Genomic DNA, 21,331 nt, shown 5'->3' with positions numbered 1-21,331 from the left:
AAATCAATGTGTTTGTTGATGGAGTTCCGGTTGGAATGCCATGCTTCTAGGAATTCTCGTGCATGTCTCTGTTTTGCTTATCCTAGGATGGATGTGTTGTCCCAATCAAAGTGGTGTCCTTCCTCATCTGTACGTAAGGATACTAGTGATAGTGGGTCATGTCGTTTTGTTTACAGCTAATGAACTAAAAAGACCCTATACAGACAACAAACAAAACAAACGTCATCTACAAAACACCTTGCAAGAACTGTGACAAACACTACATTGGACAAACTGGCAGAAAGCTAGCCACCAGGATACATGAACATCAACTAGCCACAAAACGACATGACCCACTATCACTCGAATCCTTACACACAGATGAGGAAGAACACCACTTTGATTGGGACAACACATCCATCCTAGGACAAGCCAAACAGAGACACACACGAGAATTCCTAGAAGCGTGGCATTCCAGCCGGAACTCCATCAACAAACACATTGACTTGGAGCCAATCTGCCATCCCCTGAGAAAAAGAACAGGAAATGACATCACCAATGCAGGAAATGACATCACCAACCCAAGAAAACTTAAACAGATAAATAGAAAGCGGGACATAACACCAGCGCTTCGTCGGAGGCTCACTGATGATGTTACCTAGAATGGTGACGAAATGTCTGAAAACTAACCTTCCAGCTCAGCGAGCAAACTCACATCCAGAGTGTATAAGTTTTAGCTTTTCAAGTTTAACAGTGAAAAGTGGGATAAATGCGACTGAAGTGGCTTCAAGTCTAAAAACTGAAAGAACTGCACATGCTGGACATCAGAAACAAAAACAGAACATGCTGAAAAACTCAGCAGGCCTGGCAGCATCTGTGGAGAGAAAACAGAGTTTACATTAATGGTCTGGAGACCCTTCAATGGAACTCCAGTTCTCTCTCACAGAGAGATAGCCTCCGAGAGCTGATGGACTTTTATGGGACAGCTTATGAGAGAGGAAAAAAGTCTACAGTGTGGTACGTTGACGGAAGATTCTGGAATTGCTTTTCTTTAAGCTTGGGATATGAGCCACAGCTGGGAAAAGGCAAAGTTTTGGTCTCGCAAATACTGCAGGATTCTTAGCTGAAGATGGTTGTGTAATGCTTCTGAGAAAGGGAGAATATTGTTTAGATTTGTTAAAACAAATTACCTCAAAGTTAAGAGTTCAATGGTAGTTCCAGGCCAGAAGTATTTGATTTGCAAACAAAAATTGATAAAATCCTGAAGGAGTTATTTAAAGCTGAGAAAGTTTAAGCTCAGTGAGATCCAGGATGAGGTTATCAGCTTCTTCAGTCTAAGAGTTGAAGCCAGAGTAAAATTCAACCTATTAGAGGTTAGAGGGGTGAATACTGTAAAAGGGTATTTTAGGGATCTCTAAATAAGTGCTTTAGGGATTATTGCATGTCTCATTTATTTAAATTTGTGTTATACGTAAATAATTTGGTTCATTCTATTTTAATATTATTTCTTTTGTGTAATAAACTTCTGTTTTATTGTTAAAGACAAAAATGTAATATTGCACACTCGTGTTTTATTGAGAGACTGTCCTGTTAAAACTTAAAAAAAAGCAAAGTATGATCTATCAAGCCAGGTTTCTGACTTGTCTGCTAATAACAACTTGTAACAATTCTTAATTTAGAACAATGGGATCCTCAGTTGTGTCTCATAAATGATAAGAAAACAATATTTATGAGTTGAGTAGAATTTATTAACCAAGGTTTTAGCACAAACAGGCAATGAAGTCAACATGGATGTTTCTTATTGTTCAAGGTCCAGGATTCCTTGAATATTAGCAGCACAGACAATGTTGCAGAAGTGAATTTATGTTGAACTGCATCCCAGGAGAGCTTCCCTATGAGAGCTAGGGTTACACTGTGCCAGCAGATGTTCTGAATTCTCGATTCTTATTCCTGATTCCAAAGGTTGGCCATTCCGAATTAGGAAATAGTTTAAATTAAGCCTCTCTTTCCAAATGGTTCAAGGTGAGCGTCATCTGGTGTCACCCCATCTCTGTAGCCAGAGTGATTGAGGCCAAACAAATGTCCATCCGTTATTCCCTGTGCCCCAGGAATTAGCCCAGATAACTGCCAAAGGTGTCTGATCCTGGAAAGCTCCATCAGTCAACGTGGGGCAAATTGCAGATGGGGACAAGGCAGTTTGACGGCGGATTCCGGAACGGGGATTTCACACAGAGGCTCATAAGTTGTGAAAGGAAGCTGAGTATACACAGTTAGCACACGTGGGCAGCGTCGATCCCATTAAACAGCAGAATTGCCTGGAAGAGACTCAATGTCCCCACATCCTTTTGTGAAGCCACCCACCTCGCTGTCAGGAGTGGAATCACAGGATTTCTTTGGTGACAGGCGAGGGGCTAGTAAATGTTGGAATTGGACAGAATCAGATACAAATTAGCAACAGGAAGTTTATGGTGAAGAATCATAGGGGAGGCGATGGCCTCCTGGTATTATGGCTGGGTTGTTAATCCAGAGACTCAAGTAATGTCCCGGGGATCCGGGTTCGAATCCCAGCACGGTGGATGGTGGAATTTGAATTTAATAAAATATCTGGAATTAAGAATCCAATGATGACTGTGAATCCATTGTTGGGCAAAACCCGTCTGGTTCACTATTGTCCTTTAGGGGGAAAGAAACTGCCATCTGTACCTGGTCTGGCCTACACTTGACTCCAGACCCCCAGCAATGTGGTTGTCTCTAACTGCCCTCTGGGCAACTAGGGATGGACAATAAATGCTGGCCTGGCCAATGATGCCCTCATCCCATGAATAAAGAGGGGGAAAAATCGACAACCAATCTTGAAGGCAAATAGATAAGAGCCTGTATTACAATGAGCTTGAATACAGATTGTGGATATCTTGCTGAGATTATAATTGGTCAGGCACGGCTGGAAAACTGTACAGCATAAATTTCCTTATCTCAGGAAACACACTTACTTTGACGGTTTACTGAATAGACTTTTGGGAAGAGAGTGTTATCCTACAGGGAGATATTGAGGCCAATGGATCTATATTCTTTGAAGTCTGGAAGAATGGGAGTTCATCTTGTTGAAATGTGCATAACTCTCAGAGTGTCTGACAGGGTGGATGCCAAGAGGAGTCTAGAACGAGGCCTGGCAGTTTGATGGTTAAGGTGATCAGCCATTTAAGACTGAGACGAAGAGAAATGTCTTTGCTCAGAGAATTGTCAATCTTTGTCATTCTCCAAAGCAGTCAGCTGCCTGTGAGGGTATTCAGCAGAAAGACCGAAATATTCCTGGGCACCAAGGGAATGTGGGCATCCAAGGGGATGTAGATATCCAGCCGTGATCTTGAGGAATCACACTAATTCCTACTCCTGCACCTATATTTTACTGTGCTATGTTGATAAACTCAGACTCAAGCCATCATTGCACCCAGTCTCAGGTCGAGTCTGAAATTAAATATTTTACGAATGAATTCAGAATTGCTTGAGTCCTGCACAGTAAAAATCTTAAGATGTAGGAGCAGCAATAGGCCATTCAGCCCATTGATTCTGCTCTGCCATTCAACGAGATCATGGCTGATCTGATCATTCTCAACCCCACCCTCCTGCCCTATCGTCTTAACTGTAGATTCCTTGACTGATTAAAAGTATCTCATCCTTGAGCATACTTAATGTCCCAGCCTCTGTGATAAAGAATTCCATGGATTCACACACCTCGGACAGAAGAAATTGCTTCTTATCTCTGCCTTAAGTGAGTGACCTCTTATTCTGAGATGATGCCCCTCTGATGCTAGTCTCTCCACATCCACCCTGTCAAGTCCCCTAGGATTCTTCAATATTTCAATAAAATCACCTGTCATTCTTCTAAGTTCCAATGAGAAAGAGCCCAACCTCTCCCCTGTACCCAGGATTAACCCAGTGAACCCTCTCTGGACTGCCTCCACAGTCACTACAATTCAGGAGATTATTCTGTTGGACCAGATCGGTTGGCTGTGTTGGCATTGGATTGAAATAGGGGCAGAGGGAGCGGATTTCGACAGCGAACAAACTCACATGTTCCGACTGCACTTGGGGCGATGGGAAAGGTTACTCCCCCACAGCACTGTGCTTGCGAAACAAGTCCCGCTGCTTTAACCAGGGTTCAGGTAGATTGGCTCGGAATTATCACCATAAGTATTAGCACAAGGATTAAAGATGGGATAAAGTTTCTCACTGAAAGTGCCAGTGAAGGTGAGACATTGCAAAATATCACCTGGCCTCCCTCGTAATCCAGGCCTAACTTCTAAAGGGTGACATCTGGGATTTTCAATGACTCCTTAATAGTCTGGTTGATGTCTCAACTTCCATTCTTGGCCGAAGCAACGATTTTTCCTTTCCTTTCGATGGACTCTCTGTAGACACCCACAATCCAGGTGGTCTTGTTTCCAAGACCCACCTCCCAGTAATGTCTCCCTGATGTGAAATTCCGTGAGCTCAAAACATAACAGTAACAATCAAATTTTTCATGCAGATAAGGAAGGTCCTGTTGCACATTGGCATACCTCACGCCCTTTGGATGCTGGGAAAAGATGAGTTCATTGTGCACAGTCAGTGCGCCCAGGGTGAGATGATCTCGAGCTGGAAGGGAATTTAAATGAAGAGCTGTTCGTATATAAAAAAAATTAAGAATTGGAGCACAAACTGGTTGGCATGGTGGCACAGCGGTTAACACTGCTGCCTCACGGCGCCAGGTATCTGGGTTCAATCCCACCCTCAGGTCACTATCTGTATGGAATTTGCACATTCTCTCCGTGTCTGTGTGGGTTTCCTCCGGGTGCTCTGGTTTCCTCCCACAGTCCAAAAATGTGCTGGTTGGATGGATTGGCCATGCTAAACTGCCCCATAGTGTCGAGGAATGTGCCAGCTGGTTGGGGGAGGGGGTAGTTAGCCTCAAGGAATGCAGGGTGAAAGGGATGAGGTAGGTCTGGGTGGGATGTTCTTCAGAGGGTCAGTGTGGGTTTGATGGGCTGAATGGCCTGCCACTGTGGGGAGCTTCTGAGGCATGACATCTGAAGACATTCCCCCAGTCCACTGGTTTGTTTTAAACTAAAGATTTCTGTCCATTCCAAGGCCTCAGTTATGACAGGTTGTAGGAACTGCATTCATAGAGTCATAGAGCACAAAAACAGTCCCTTAGGTCCAACCAGACCATGCTGACCATCATCCCAAACTAAACTAGTCCCACCTGCCTGCTCCTGGCCCATATCCCTCCAAACCTTTCCCTATCCATGTACTGATCCAAATGTCTTCCAAACATTGGTAGTTATACCCATATCAACCACTTCCTCAGGAAATTCATTCCACATACGGACAACCCCCTGTTTTTAAAAAAAATTGCCCCCCGTCTTTTTAAAATCTCACCTCTCCTTTTAAAAATGTACCCTCCAGTCTTGAAGCTCACCAACCTTAGGGAAAAGACACTTACTATCATGCCCCACATGAGTTTATAGAGCTCTATAAGGCCACACCTCAACCTCCCATTGGCACAGTGGAGAAAATCCCAGCCTGCCCAGCCCCTCCTTGTAACTCCAACCCTCCATTCCTGGCCATTACCTGGTGAGTTGCCTGCACTGAGACACCATAATCCTGAGGTGGTGGTCTTTCTGTTGTCTGCCGGGACTGAAGGGGATAGTGCCAATTCCACCTACGGGAGTTTGGGAATGTGATTCCTTATGCTCCACGTTAAGTGAAAGATGGAAGCTTGAGCTCATTCCCAAACTCTGCAGCCCATATCCCAAACTCACACTGTGAGCCCGGTAAGCTCCCACCCTCACTGCGCCCTTGAGCCCACACTGACTGGTCTGGTCCGTCAGTGCTGCAAACTTCTGATCCTCACTGGCCTGCTTCCCAGCTTCCTTGTTCTGAACGTCTGTCACCTCCTCCAGCCCCACACCTGGACGGTTGTGTATCTTTAGGGGTGGTGATGGGAGATGAGCGAAAGTAGCTAGATCGTAAGAACATATGAAATAGGAGCAGGAGTGGGCCATTTGGTCCCTCGAGCCTGCTGTGCCACCCAGTAAGAGCATGGCTGATCTTCTCGTGGACTCAGCTCCACTCACCCACCTGCTCACCATAACCATTAATTCCTTTACTGTTCAAAAATCTTTCTTTGCCTTAATAACATGCAATGAAGAAGCCACAACTGCTTCACTGGGCAGGGAATTCTACAGATTCACAATCCTTTAGGTGAAGAAGTTCCTCCTCAAATGAGTCCTAAATCTGCTCCCCCTTATTTGGAGGCTCTGCCCAATAGTTCTAGTTTCACCTGCCAACAGAAGCAGCCTCCCTGCTTCTATCTTATCTCTTTCCTTCATAATTTTATATGATTCGATAAGATCACCTCCAAATTCCAATGAGTATAGTCCCAGTCTACTCCATCTCTCCTTGTAAGCCAAGCTTCTGAACTCTGGAATCAACCAGTGAACCTCTGTTGCACCCCCTTCCAGTGCCAGTCCATCCTTTCTTGAGCAAGGAGACCAAAACTGTACATAGTAACTCCAGTTGTCTCCTCTCCAGCATCCTGTATAGCTGAACCTCCCCACTTTCGAACTCCATCCATGTAGTAATGCAGGACAATATTCTATTTGCCTTCTTAATCACCTGCTGTAGCTGCAAACCAACTTTTTGTGTCATCATGAAACCAGGTTGGTATGGACGCATTGGGCTGAATGGCCTGCTTCCACACTGTAGGGATTGGTTGCGGTCTCATGCAACTGGAGCCTGGGCCTGTTGGATTCCAGGTAAGATGTCCTTGCTTAAGATTCTCTGTGCGTAGTTATTTTCAATAAAGACTGTTGTGGTTACAGATCTCACTTTAACACATGTTGCAACGGTGACCAGGACCATGGGGAGATGGTCAAGTGTAGTTTTCTTTTCCCTCTGAGCCAACAGCCTACAGGGCCAAATGTAGAGTTTCTAGAGACACACCATATCTTTGCAAATCTTAAAGTGCAACATTGAAATGAGCTCACCCAGAATGGGCACAGACCAACAACTTCAAACATCTGAGCAAAGAGCCCAGCGTTTTGCAGTTGCACAGCGCCAATGGTAAGAGATTTACAAAAACCCTGTTCCGAGTCAGCCATTCTGTTGAGATGTTATTGGAATAACATCCCATTGATTTCTATACTTATATAAATTAATGTCCTTTATCTGCCTACACATAGGTATGCAGGCACTGCCCCAAACCTTCCTGCCCAGCTAGGAATTCGGTGTAAGATTTTGTAACTCCTTATCTTCCTACACATCGGTATGCAGACACTGTCTTAAGCTTCCTGACTGAATAAAATTAGAGTTAAACTGTCTCAAATAAGGTTAAGTGAGGAACATTTGTAAAGGTGTGAGACTTATGAAGTATGTAACTTCTGTCTCTGACAAAGGGGCCAGGGCACTGACTTTGTTCCAGCCAGACACATCGGCAACTTGAAATCAGAATCTGTCCCGATAACAACTTGAAATCGCCTCCTGCCATTAGCAGCCACTTCACTAGCAATCGATACTATATCCTGGTCTTTTATATTCTTGATGTAATAATTGTTTGGTATCCTGTCTTTGTCTGTTGTAGTAATTGTTTTATGTATCATGTCATTGTAAATTGTGAAATTGTTTTATGTATTATGTACTTAGTAAAGTATAAAAAGCAGGGACTATCCGCTGCTCGGGGAGAATTACTTGCGAGACTCTGCACTCTGTGCCGGGTTGAGTACAGTGATTCTCCACAGCTTGTACTTGCTTGGTCATAAAGGATTTGTGTTTTTCTAAACAGGTCAGCATCTTGTTATTGCGTCAAGTCCTTGAGGGTCTCCGAAAACGAACCTGACACTGTGTCACGCCAGTTGAGTGATACTGATGGGAGAATAAAGTCTCTTTCTCATGGAAGTGTTCAAGACATCAAGGTCACTGTGAGCCTGAGGGAAGTCGTTTATAAACAGCAAACATGTTCTTTAAACTTAAAGAAGGAGAGAGAGAGGGATCATAAATCTTTGAACTACTTTGTGGATATTATCTATTATCTTTTGGTGAGGGAAATCACTTGCAAAATAGGGCTTCCCAAGAGATCTGCAGACCAAGTCATCCACAGGAAGGCCTGTGGATCCTGACCCAGCCATCTACACCACTCTGAACCTCTCACTCGTGTTGAGGACTCTGGGTATGTACTCAATAGAGTTTAAAAGGATGAGGGGTATCTGACTGAATACTGAGGGGCCTGGATAGAATAGGAGTGGGGAAGGTGTTTCCACTGGTAGGGGTGACCAGGATCTGAGGGCACAGCCTTGAAGTGAAGGCTCGATCCTTTAGAGCTGAGATGAGGACGAATTTCTTCAGGCAGAGGGTGGGACAAATATAGGCGAGTTATCCTGGAACCAATACAGGGCATTGGTGTGACCACGTCTACTCTACTATGTACATATTAGATTTCCTTACTTCAGGAACGATATCTTCACATTGGAAGCAGTACACACTGCTCGATTGCTGGGTCAATTTTGGGGTTTGTTTCATGAGGAAATGTTGATTGTTTTGGACCTACACTTTCTGGAAGTTGGAACAATGAGATGCAAACGTACTAAAGAATATGTGGTTAGGTGCTGAGAAGGTGGAACTGGGACCCTAAGCCTGAGATGAGGAGGAATTTCTTCTCAAATAGGGATAGCAGGTTGTGGCAACCCTGTATCACACAGTGTGTTCGGGCTATTGAATGCTGCAAGGATGAGTTTGGTTTTTCATTGGAAAGGGATACACGTTAAAGTGAAATTATAGACACAATCAGAATAGCCACTAAGCCTATGGAAAGGTAGCATAGGCTCAAGGGGCTGAATGGCCTCCTCCTGCTCTTATTTCTGAGATGTTACAACCAGCGCATTGCCCCATTAGGCACATGGGTAACAACAGGGAGAAGGTAATGTACAGGTAATTGACAGAGAATGGTACCTGGTGAAACCACTGTTCTCATTTCCTTCCATAAACTGATGTAACTGAAGGGGTCATCAACTATATCCATATGTAACTGAGGGGAAACTGCTTGATGCTCGTGAAACTTCATCTCGCTCCTGCAAAATATACACATGGGATATCACTCTGTGTTAGAGAGACAGCAATGTTGACATCGCTAAACAGATTCTTTGAAGCTGTTTATCTCTTCAAAAGATCTCGAATGTCCTGAGAAGAAAGAAGACACAGAATAAAATCATTGAAATCAGACTGAAAACCTGCAGCTCTACAAGGCACAAATCAGGAGTGTGATGGAATACTCCCCACTTGCCTGGATAGGTGCAGCCCCAACAACACAGAATAAGCTTGGCACCCTCTACAAGATACACTGGAATAACTCATAAAAGCATCTTAGACAGCAACTTCCAAACCTGCATCTTCTACCCTCTGGGAGATCATGGGGCAACAGATACATGAGAAAACCATCCCTCATAAACCCCACTGCAAGCCACTCCAGATCCTAACTCAGATATATATTGCTGTTCCTTCAGTGTTGTTGTGTCAAAATCCTGCCAACTTCCTTCCAAATGGCACTGTTGACCTTCTTACACTGTAAGGACTGCTCTGGTTCAAGAGAGTAGCTCCACCCTACCTGCTTGACGGCAATTATGGATGGGTCATAATTATTGGCCCAGTCCGTGAGGACGACAGCTAACCATTAAAATTCTGACACTTCACGAAAATGCCAGAATCAATCAGAAATGTTCTTTTATATTTTTCGTCTTTCACCCCATCTTTGAGCTCTGGGAGATTATAAACTTTCTCTCTTTCAACAAAAGTTTTAACTACACACCTCTCCACCCTGGACCCCAAGTTACCCCATGGTATTAATCTTTTTCTCTCTTCAGGTGATGTCTGTCTCCCCTTTAGACCTGTCACGGTGCCCACTTCCTTGAAATCGACAACATTACAAGCTGTCATCCATCTGTACCTTCACTTTCTCTCCAAAGTTTTGGCTGTATTGTGGCTTCCCAAATCCATTCCCATTTTCCCCACAACTGCGCGTGTCAATCCTTTTATGAATCCTTCCAGATTGCATTTTCAATGTTGTCAACTCTTCAAAATAGCACGAATCAAAGTGGCTAATGATAGCCTATAATCCTTGGGTGGCACGGTGGCTCAATGGTTAGCACTGCTGCTTCACAGTGCCGGGGACCTGGGTTCGATCCCAGCCTTGGGAAGCAATCTGTGTGGAGTTTTCACATTCTCCTTGTGTCTGTGTGGCTCGGTGGTTAGGTGGGTTGGCTGTACTAAATTGCCTGCAGTGTCTAGCGCTGTGCAAGTAGGTAGATTGGCTTTGGGAAATGCAGGGTCATAAGGGTAGGAGTGTGAGTCCAGGTGGGATGGTCTTTGGAGGGTTGGGCTGGGCCAACTGGCCTGCTCCCACATTGTAGGGAGCCTAAGAACATCCTCTGTGGTGTTGGCCTTAGAACATAGAACAGGACAGGCCCTTCAGCCCACAATGTTGTGCTGAAGGATTACCCTAATCCTAAGGTCTATCTAACCTCTGCCCCTACCTTATACTATCATCCCATATGCCAATCTAATACTTGCTTAAATGCCCCTAATGAGGCTAACTCCACTACCCTCTCCGGCAATGCATTCCACATCCCCATCCACCTCAAGCTGTCTGTGCTCACTCCATCCTCCTGGAATTCCATTCTTATTGATTGAAACATGCTCCTGCATTTGTTCCTCCAAGGATCCACCCTTGGTCCTTCCTAACAGACTTCAACATCATCTGAAGTGTTATTTTTGCTTTCACACTGAAAATCCCAAGCACCTCTTTCTCTCTCTCCCAACTCCTCCACTGTTTCCGAGCCTCCAGCTGCTTATCCAACACCCAGCTTGGGACAGACAAAAAGTAATAGCCAACTAAACCCTGGGAAGACCGAAGCCGATGGTTTTGCTCCTCTTCCGAAACTCCGTTCACTCGAGAACTGACTCTATCCCTCTTCCTGCTACAAACAGTCTGCGGTTATGAGCGTCTCTTTGCAAACTCAGAGTTGTCCCTTTCACCTGAGGACCTGAGAGTTCGAATGATCCCAAAGACCACTGATTCCCACCTCTTTAACAAAAATCCGACTCTCTCCCTCGTCTGCCGATGAAAACCTCGCCTGGTACTTTGTCTGGACTGAAAGAATTCCTTGGGCTGTTACCCCACATTCGAACCTCCTTAACGTAAAACTGGGTCCAAACTCTATGATCCATGTCTTAACTTCACGGCATTCCCTGCATGGGTGATGGCCCAGATTTCCCTGGTAAATTCAATCTTGACTTTGAAACTCTCATCCTGGATTACAAAATCCTGTGAGTTCTTGCTTCTCCCTATCTCTGTTACTATCTCCAGGTGACACAACACTCCACAATACTTGCGCTCCTTAATCACTTGTGTATTCGCAAATATCATTCCCACACCTCCCCCACACCCCCAAACTCCCGACTCCCTCCCGTGGTCAGTGGTTTTGTCGTATTTTGCCCCTAGTGCTCACCTAGGGTCGGGGTGCTGCAGGTCACGCAACAGGGTCAAAGTCTGCATCATTGAAGACCTCAAACCCAAGAATTGGCCCAGCTGTAACCGACAAGACAACCTCTCCATTCGCCCATAGTGTCCTCTCAGAGTCAACGCTAGGGTCACGCTGGATGGGAATGTTTGGCAGATTATCATCGCAATTCCCAATGAATGGCTTCAGAAAGAATCAAGACCAAAGAGAACAGGGACAAACCCAAGGCCAGAGATTAAAGGCCAGTGCGCTAAGCCTATGTTCTTGTACTCCTACTCTGTCAGGGTGGTGGCTTATTGTGTCGCCTTTGTGTTTCTGTCAGTCTGACTGGCGCAGAGGGCAGACAGGAATTTTGCACCTGGAGGAATGTAGTAGCCTCTTGTATCTCCAGCCTGGATTTCAGATCCCTTATTATTCCTTCGCGAGCAGACTCTTCGTCCAGGGTTTTCCTCAAGTTGGTCCCCATTTCTCCAAGCATCTCGCTAATTTATTTGCTCCAGTTCCCTGTTCATCAGCTCTTGCTTCTCAGACAGGAATTTGTGCAGCTTTCCAAATTCACTGTGCACTTCATTTCTCAGCCTCTCACACTGGGACTGGAACAGATTAGGACAAACAGACAATGGGACAAACAAAGCCTGCAATCCCAGTGTTGCTCCCTCTTCATCTGCCCAGTGCGGGATCAAAGTGTCGGGTCCAGAGCGGATTTGTTTCAGATGCAAATCAAGTGGAGCATTGTGCATCATACTGTACGGCACACTGGGAGATAGTCCCAAACAAACAAAACCAAACACTAATGTGCACTCAATGATTCAACCGAGTATTGAACAGATAGGAGGGAGTGACAACCAAACATTATGCCACTACCTGGGAGTGAGTTACACAGTGGAATCTAATCGAGGGGTTCGGATGGTTTATATATAGAATAATGGATACCTGGGAGTGAGTTACAGACTGGAATCGAATCGAGGGGTTCAGATGTTTTACACATAGAATAATGGATACGTGGGAGTGAGTTACAGACTGGAATCTAACCGAGGGGTTTGGATGGTTTATACATAGAATAATGGATACCTGGGAGTGAGTTACAGGCTGGAATCTAATCGAGGGGTTCGGATGGTTTATATATAGAATAATGGATACCTGGGGGTGAATTACATACTGGAATCTAATCGAGGAGTTCAGATGGTTTATATATAGAATAATGAATACCTGGGTGTGAGTTACAAACTGGAATCGAATCGAGGGGTTCGGATGGTTTATATATCGAATAATGGATACCTGGGAGTGAGTTACAGACTGGAATCTAATTGAGGGGCTCAGATGGTTTATATATAGAACAATGGATACCTGGGAGTGAGTTACAGACTGGAATCTGATCGAGGGGTTCGGATGGTTTAAATATAGAATAATGCATACATGGGAGTGAGTTATGGACAGGAGCCTAATAGAGGTGTTTGGATGGTTTATATATAGAATAATGGATACCTGGGAATGAGTTCAAGACTGGAATCTAATCGAGGGGTTCAGATGGTTTATATATAGAATAATGGATACGTGGGAGTGAGTTACAGACTGGAATCTGATCGAGGGGTTCGGATGGTTTAAATATAGAATAATGCATACATGGGAGTGAGTTATGGACAGGAGCCTAATAGAGGTGTTTGGATGGTTTATATATAGAATAATGGATACCTGGGAATGAGTTCAAGACTGGAATCTAATCGAGGGGTTCAGATGGTTTATATATAGAATAATGGATACGTGGGAGTGAGTTACAGACTGGAATCTGATCGAGGGGTTCGGATGGTTTATATATAGAATAATGGATATCGGGGGGTGAATTACACACTGGAATCTAATCGAGGGGTTCAGATGGTTTATATATAGAATAATGGATACGTGGGTGTGAGTTACAGACTGGAATCTGATCGAGGGGTTCGGATGGTTTATATATAAATTAATGGGTATCTGGGTGTGAGTTACAGACTGGAATGTAATCGAGGAGTTCGGATGGTTTATATATAGAATAATGGATACCTGGGAGTGAGTTACAGACTGGAATCTAATCGAGGGGTTCGGATGGTTTATATATAGAATTATGGATACCTCGGGGTGAGTTACAGACTAGAATCTAATCGAGGGGTTCGGAGGTTTATATATAGAATAATGGATACCTGGGGGTGAGTTACAGACTGGAATCTATTCGAGGTGTTCGGATGGTTTACATATAGAATAATGGATACCTGGGAGTGAGTTACAGTCTGGAATCTAATCGAGGGGTTCAGATGGTTTATATATAGAATAAAGGATACCTGGGAGTGAGTTACAGACTGGAATCTAATCGAGGGGTTTGGATGTTTTATATATAGAATAATGGATACCTGGGAGTGAGTTACAGACTGGAATCTAATGGAGGGGTTCGGATGGTTTATATATAGAATAATGGATACCTGGGAGTGAGTAACAGACTGGAATCTATTCGAGGGTTCAGATGTTTTATATATAGAATAATGGATACCTGGGGGTGAGTTACAGACTGGAATCTAATCGAGGGGTTCGGATGGTTTATATATAGAATAATGGATACCTGGGAGTGAGTTACAGACTGGAATCTAATCGAGAGGTTCGGATGGTTTATATATAGAATAATGGATACCTGGGAGTGAGTTACAGACTGGAATCTAATCGAGAGGTTCGGATGGTTTATATCTCCAATAATGGATACCTGGGAGTGAGTTACAGACTGGAATTTAATCGAGGGGTTCGGATGGTTTATATATAGAATAATGGATACCTGGGAGTGAGTTACAGACTGGAATCTAATCGAGGGGTTCAGATGGTTTATGTGTAGAATAATGGATACCTGGGAGCGAGTTACAGACTGGAATTTAATGGAGGGGTTCAGATGGTTTATATATAGAATAATGGATACCTGGGGGTGAGTTACAGACTGGAATCTATTCGAGGGGTTCAGATGGTTTATATATAGAATAATGGATACCTGGGACTGAGTTACAGACTGGAATCTATTCGAGGGGTTCAGATGGTTTATATGTAGAATAATGGATACCTGGGAGTGAGTTACAGACTGGAATTTAATGGAGGGGTTCGGATGGTTTATATATAGAATAATGGATACCTGGGAGTGAGTTACACACTGGAATCTAATCGAGGGGTTCAGATGGTTTATATGTAGAATAATGGATACCTGGGAGTGAGTTACAGACTGGAATTTAAAGGAGGGGTTCGGATGGTTTATATATAGAATAATGGATACCTGGGTGTGAGTTACAGACTGGAATCTAATAGAGGGGTTCGGATGGTTTATATATAGAATAATGGATACCTGGGAGTGAGTTACAGACTGGAATCTAATGGAGGGGTTCGGATGGTTTATATATAGAATAATGGATACCTGGGAGTGAGTTACAGACTGGAATTTAATGGAGGGGTTCGGATGGTTTATATATAGAATAATGGATACCTGGGAGTGAGTTACAGACTGGAATTTAATGGAGGGATTCGGATGGTTTATATATAGAATAATGGATACCTGGGGGTGAGTTACAGACTGGAATTTAATGGAGGGGTTCGGATGGTTTATATATAGAATAATGGATACCTGGGAGTGAGTTGCAGACTGGAATTTAATGGAGGGGTTCGGATGGTTTATATATAGAATAATGGATACCTGGGAGTGAGTTACAGACTGGAATTTAATGGAGGGGTTCGGATGGTTTATATATAGAATAATGGATACCTGGGAGTGAGTTACAGACTGGAATCTAATCGAGGGGTTCGGATGGTTTATATATAGAATAATGGATACCTGGGAGTGAGTTACAGACTGGAATTTAATGGAGGGATTCGGATGGTTTATATATAGAATAATGGATACCTGGGAGTGAGTTACAGACTGGAATTTAATGGAGGGATTCGGATGGTTTATATATAGAATAATGGATACCTGGGAGTGAGTTACAGACTGGAATCTAATGGAGGGGTTCGGATGGTGTACCTCTCCTAAAGCCACGAGACCTGAGCAACATCAAGCCTTGGGGCTGATAAGGAGAAAAAAAAATTTCCCCTGCACAAATACCATCTCCCGCAAGAGCGAATGTGATTATTGCCCCTTGAAATGCAACGGAATTACCATCACTGAATCCCTTAGCAACAGCATCCTGTGTATTAGCAGTGACCGGAAACTCAGCTGGGCTTGCGTCATAAGCAGTTTGTCAACAACAGCAGGTCAGAAGCTAGGAACACTACTGTAAGTAACTCACCTCCTGGCTCCTCAAAGCCTGTCTACCATCTACACGGCACAAGTCAGGAGTGTGATGGAATACTCCCCACTTGCCTGGATGTGTCCAGCCCCAACAACACTCAAGAAGCTCGACACCATCCAGGACAAAGCATCCCACTTGAATGGCACCACATCCACTCACCCCAGTACCCAGTAGCAGCAGTGTGCACCTGGACCAGATTAGGACAAACAGACAATAGGACAAACAAAGCCTGCAAACCCAGTGTTGCTCCCTCTTCATCTGCCCAGTGCGGGATCAAAGTGTCGGGTCCAGAGCGGATTTGTTTCAGATGCAAATCAAGTGGTGCATTGTGCATCATACTGTACGGCACACTGGGGAGATAGTCCCAAACAAACAAAAACCAAACACTAACTGTGCACAAGATGCACTGCAGCCTTTCACCAAAGATCCTTGGCCAGCACCTTCCAGACAGAAGGACAAGGGGAGCAGACACTGGGGAACACCACCACCCCCAAGTTCCCACTCACGTCACTCACCATCCCGACTTGGAAATATATCACTGTTCCTTCATGTTGCTGCGTCAGAATCTTGGAATTCTCACCCTAAGGACACTGTGGGTCTGTCTACTCCACATGGACAGAAGCAGTTCAAAAAGGCAACTCACCACCACCTTCTCAAGGGGGCAACTGGGGACGGGGCAATAAATGGTGGGCCCAGCCAGAGACACCTATGTCTCATGAACAAAGAGAACAATAAATCAAACAGCAGATACTCTGAATAATCTGGGGTGTGGTTTGGAATTTAATTGAGGCACTCATAAGGTTTATATACAGAACAGCGAATAGCTGGGAATTAACGTGACAGGACAGTGGGACCTGGGCAGGACAATGTTGAGGAGGATATTGTTTGAATGTGTGATGGTGAAAGTTTGTGATTGGGTAAAGTAAGAAATATAGACTTTTATAACTGAATGAGTGATCTGCAGGCAGTTCCTTCTCCAGTCTCCAGTCTCCAGACAGCGGGCTATTTTATTTTGTTCAGGGAAGCTCTGTCACTGCTAAGGAGGCTCATTCACCCCCAGTGACAAACACAGGGAACTTTATACAATCACTGGCTTACCGTCAGCAGTAAAATCCCATCCTCCCCTTCCTTTTTGCATTGAAGGCTGAGCTCCAGTTGTTCCTGCAGAACCTGCAGTGAAGTTTCCAACTTTTTCTGAAAAAGAGGAAGAGCAATGTTTCGTTAGAGGAAGGCAACAGTGTCACCTTCTGGAGATATCTGCTTTTGTTTTCCTTAAATACACTGATAGCCCTACTGGATACAGGGAGATATATCTCTGACATTGATTGTAGTCAATGTTTGGGGACGAAAGGGTCAAGCTCTCATGGTGCCAGGGACCCGGGTTCGATTCCACCCTCAGGTAACTGTCTGTGTGGAGTTTGCACATTCTCCCCATGTCTACGTGTGTATCCTTTGGGTGTTCCGGTTTCCTATCACAGTCCAAAGATGTGCAGGCTAGGTGGATAGGCCATGGGAAATAAAGAGGTGGGGGTTTAATTGTGGAATCGATGGGCTGAATGGCCTGCATCTACACTGTGGGGATTCTATGAATTACCTTCTTTAGCCAGGAGAAGCGAAGTGACCTTTTGTTCTGGCTCACTCCTCCTCTACGTCTCTGCGTGCACCTCTCACTCCCTTCTGTATCCAACTCTTTCCCTCCTCGTTCTATCACCTGTGCCTTCTCCCCCTCCTATTCGTCCTTCCCTCCCCTCATGCAACGCTGCTCTCTCCTAAGCCATGCAGGACGGTGATTGAGGAGAAATGTCTACGCCCAGCGAGCGGGAAGCCTGCGGCATTCTCTCCCACTGAAAGCGGTTGAGGCCAAAACATTTGACTGTTTTCAAGAAAGAGTATTTGAGCAGGGAGGGGGTAAAGACATGAAGGGTATGGGCCGAGGTGGGGAAGGGGGAACAGGAACAGGTTATTGAGTGTTTAAGGTTGGGGACGGATGGTTTCGAGGGGATGTAAGGAAGACCATGAACACCCAGCGGGTGTTAGAAATCTGGAACTCACAGCCATTAAGGGTTTTAAAAGCAGAAACCCTCAACGCATTGAAGAAGTGTTGAAATGGGCCCTTGCTGTGGGCCTAGTGCTGGTAAATGGCATCAGAATAGTTAAGCGGCTGTTTTTTGACTGTCACAGGACTGATGGGCTGAAGGGTCATTTTCCTATCCCTTTGGACTTCCGTGACCGTCTGAGTTAGATGACCAGCCATTGAGCAGGGCCGAATGGCCCAGCCCTGATCCTGCTTTCAACGTTGCTGTGTCCCGTACCTTGTATATCTGAGCTGCCTCCTTTATTGGGATCACACTGTGCGCGTTATGAGCCCGAGACATGCCGCACACTGGGCAGGTGGCTGTGTGTTCCTCTTCACAGAATACCTTCAGCTTCTCCTCGTGTTCCTGATAGTAACTGCCCCGGGCCCTCCACTCGGTCTCTGCCTTCAGCTCCCTGAACTTCTCCATGATGCTGCCGAGGGTGCGAGCTGGCCTGACCTGCCTCTGGCTGAAGACCTGGAGGGCCTGAGGGCAGGAGACACCTGCCGTCTCTCTCTCTCTCTCCCTCCCATCTCTGGGAGATACAGGGCCTGCAGAAGAGGTGATCGCGGCCCAGAGACACCGGGTCGTGAACATATCCAGGCAGGTGGGGCAAGTCAGCTCATGAGTGAGATCCACCTCAGTTCTTGGAACCCCTCTCTCTCTCTGTCTCTCTTTCCTTTTGGCACTTTCGCTTTCGGTTCCTACTATACCTGATCAGAAATACACTCAATGTCATTAATCCAAACCAGCACTGTTCATTGCACGCCTGCAGTCGATTCGGGTCAGTTTCATCATCAGTTTCATGACAATGATCTTCCCTTATCCCTCTTCCCACTCCAGCTTCCTACCCCACCTCAACCCCTCCCTGCCACACTCATATGAGACCTGCCTCGCAAGGCGTTAAATACCACAACAATTTTGGTGCTCTTGTCGAAGGAAAGGTACCCTGGCATTGGAGGCAGACCAGGGAAGACAATGATCCCAGGTATGGAGGGACCATCTTATGAGGAGGGGGTCCGTAGGTTGGGTCCATACTTATTGAAACACACACGATTCTTAGGTGGGGAGGGGTGGGTGTGAGAGGGTCGCTTCCCATAGTGGGAGAGTCTGGTGCCAGGGGGCATCATCTCAGAGTAAGGGGTCACACGGGGAAGTGAAGGTATCTCTTCTCTTCAGAAGGTGGTGAGCGTGTGGAATTATTTGCTGAGGGGGCCGTTGAGGCTGGGCTTTATTCGAGGCTGCCATTGACAAATTTCTATTCTGTGAGGGAATCGAGGATAATGGGGGAAAAGCCGGAAAAGAAGGTTCAAGATTATCACCTCGGTCGTGGAGTTTGCACAGCATGGAAACAGACCCTTCGGACCAGCTCGCTCATACCAACCAGATACCCGAAATAAATCTAGCCCCATTTTCCTGACCATGTCTGACCAAGTTTCCCAAACTAAATTAGTCCCATTTGCCCGATTTGGCCCATATCCCTCTAAACCTTGCCTATTCATGTACCTGTCCAAATGTCTTTTAAATGCTGTAACTCTACCTACATCTACTATCTCCTCTGGGAGTTCATTCCACACTCAAACTACCTTGTGCGTGAAAACATTGTGGCTCTGGTCCATTATAAATCCTTCTCTCACCTTAGCAATATGTCTTTGAGTGTTGAACTCCCCCACCCAGGGGAAAAGACCTTGACCATTCACCCTATCCACGCCCCCCATGATTTCATAAACCTCTACAAGGTCACCCCACGATCTCCTACAATCCAGGAGTGAAAAATGCTCCCAGACTATCCAGCCTCTCCCTATAACTCAAACCCTCCAGTCCCGGCTACATCCTGGTAAATCAGGCAAGATTGGAGCAGTCAGTCTCAGCGCAGCCAGCAGGTGGCGCTGCCGCTTCAGGCCTGGCTTCTCGTGTGCTGGCATCGGGGCTAGAGGCTGTCAAATTGAAAAACAGCACGGGGCTCTGGAATTCAGCTCGGGGAATGCTGGCTCTGTTGGAAGGGGGGAAGGGAACAGAGCGCGTCGGTGAACTGCCCCGAATATCCCCAGCCCCAAGACTGGGGGGTGGGGAGGGGGCGGTGGGTTGGCAGAATCGGAGACTGCTCAGTCGGTACCTGTGCTATCACTGTCATCTAGCGGGGTCTTCCCGGACCCCTGGCCCAATTGCGGCGCTCGGTGCTGACCTGCCTCCCCTCCTCGCTCACCCCAATTACCCTCTCCCCCCCCACCTCCCGCCACCACCTCTCCCTCCCTCCCTCCCCCACCTCGATCCTGGCTCGCCGAACCCAGGCCCTTCACCTGCGTCGTGTCGTGAGCTGAGGCCTGGGTATGGCCCTCCGTCTGTGGTCCAACCAGCCGCGCCGTCCCTGGATGGCCTCGTTTTGGTCCGGCATACCAGGCTCTCAGTAACCCACACACCCCCACTCCTCGCCACCCCCTGCCTGCCCCCACTCCCCGGCAAAACCCCTCCCACCAACCCCCCTCCCCACCTAAACTGCTCGACGTCTCTTTCCCCAGTTTCTCCCCAAATTCTAACCCCCACCACCCCAATCCTCGCGGGTCAGAATTAGGTTCTGCTGCCCTGGGTACTGAAGTAGAGGAGTACAGCAAAAAGCCCACAATGTTTGTCATTCCCTCTGCCATCTTAGGCACAAAGGTACCGAGGTTCAAAATCTGAGGGACAGAGTAGAAAATGAATGAGAGAAAGTTAAACATTGTGCTTAGCCATGCTGGGCTCCCACTCCCCCCAAAGAGGCTGGCTTATGCCCTTTTATGAGCACCCCCCTCCCCCCCCCCCGGCCTGCCCCCACCTCTACAGAGTGCAGCTAGCTCACAAACACTGGGCCCGTCATCCACACTGTGCGAGGGACAATCTCTATTCTTGGCAGTATCCCCTCAGCCAATGGGCCTGTTCTCCCTTATTAAAGATGGGAAAGTCTCCCCTTTCTCCTGCAGGTATTTGGAGGCTTCAAGCCCCCCCCCCCAACCCCCCCACCCCACCACCGACCCTACTGCGTTGTTGTGGGGCCTGAAACCTGGGCTAGCTACCTGAGGGGTTTGGAAGATCCTGCCCTCCGCGCCACCTGTTGGCCCGGAGCGGTCATGGCACTGCCGCGCCATGCCTGGCTTCTCTCCTACTGGCATCGGGGAGGGTGCGGGAATTCTGCACTGGGAATGCTGGAAGTCCTCGGCAGGGATGTGCAAGGGGGCAGTGGGGAAGTGAAGGGAACAGAGAGAATCCACGAACCTCCTCAAATAACCGATCCCAAGCCCGGAGGGGGGTGGGGGGTGTGAGTGGAGGTGGGGTAGGGTTTGGCAAGGAGGGATAGCCAGGGACAGCTCCGTTGGCTGCTTCACTCCACCACACCCCACTCTCTCCTTCTCTCCCTGACAGCGTCTTATCCGTGAGGAGGGCGTGCTCCCTGGACCTGAGGCCCTCA

General features: G+C 46.3%; 1 pseudogene; it reads right to left on the bottom strand.

The window, feature by feature from the left end:
- Positions 1-4,127: 4,127 nt before the first annotated feature.
- LOC132206238 (zinc-binding protein A33-like) lies at positions 4,128-21,035 on the bottom strand (annotated as a pseudogene).
- Between the last annotated feature and the right edge of the window lie 296 nt (positions 21,036-21,331).

Source organism: Stegostoma tigrinum, chromosome 34 (genome assembly GCF_030684315.1).
Source record: "Stegostoma tigrinum isolate sSteTig4 chromosome 34, sSteTig4.hap1, whole genome shotgun sequence".
NCBI classification, from domain to species: Eukaryota; Metazoa; Chordata; class Chondrichthyes; order Orectolobiformes; family Stegostomatidae; genus Stegostoma; species Stegostoma tigrinum.
The sequence above is the reverse complement of the archived record's forward strand: the minus strand, read 5'-3'. Positions and strand labels throughout refer to the sequence as shown.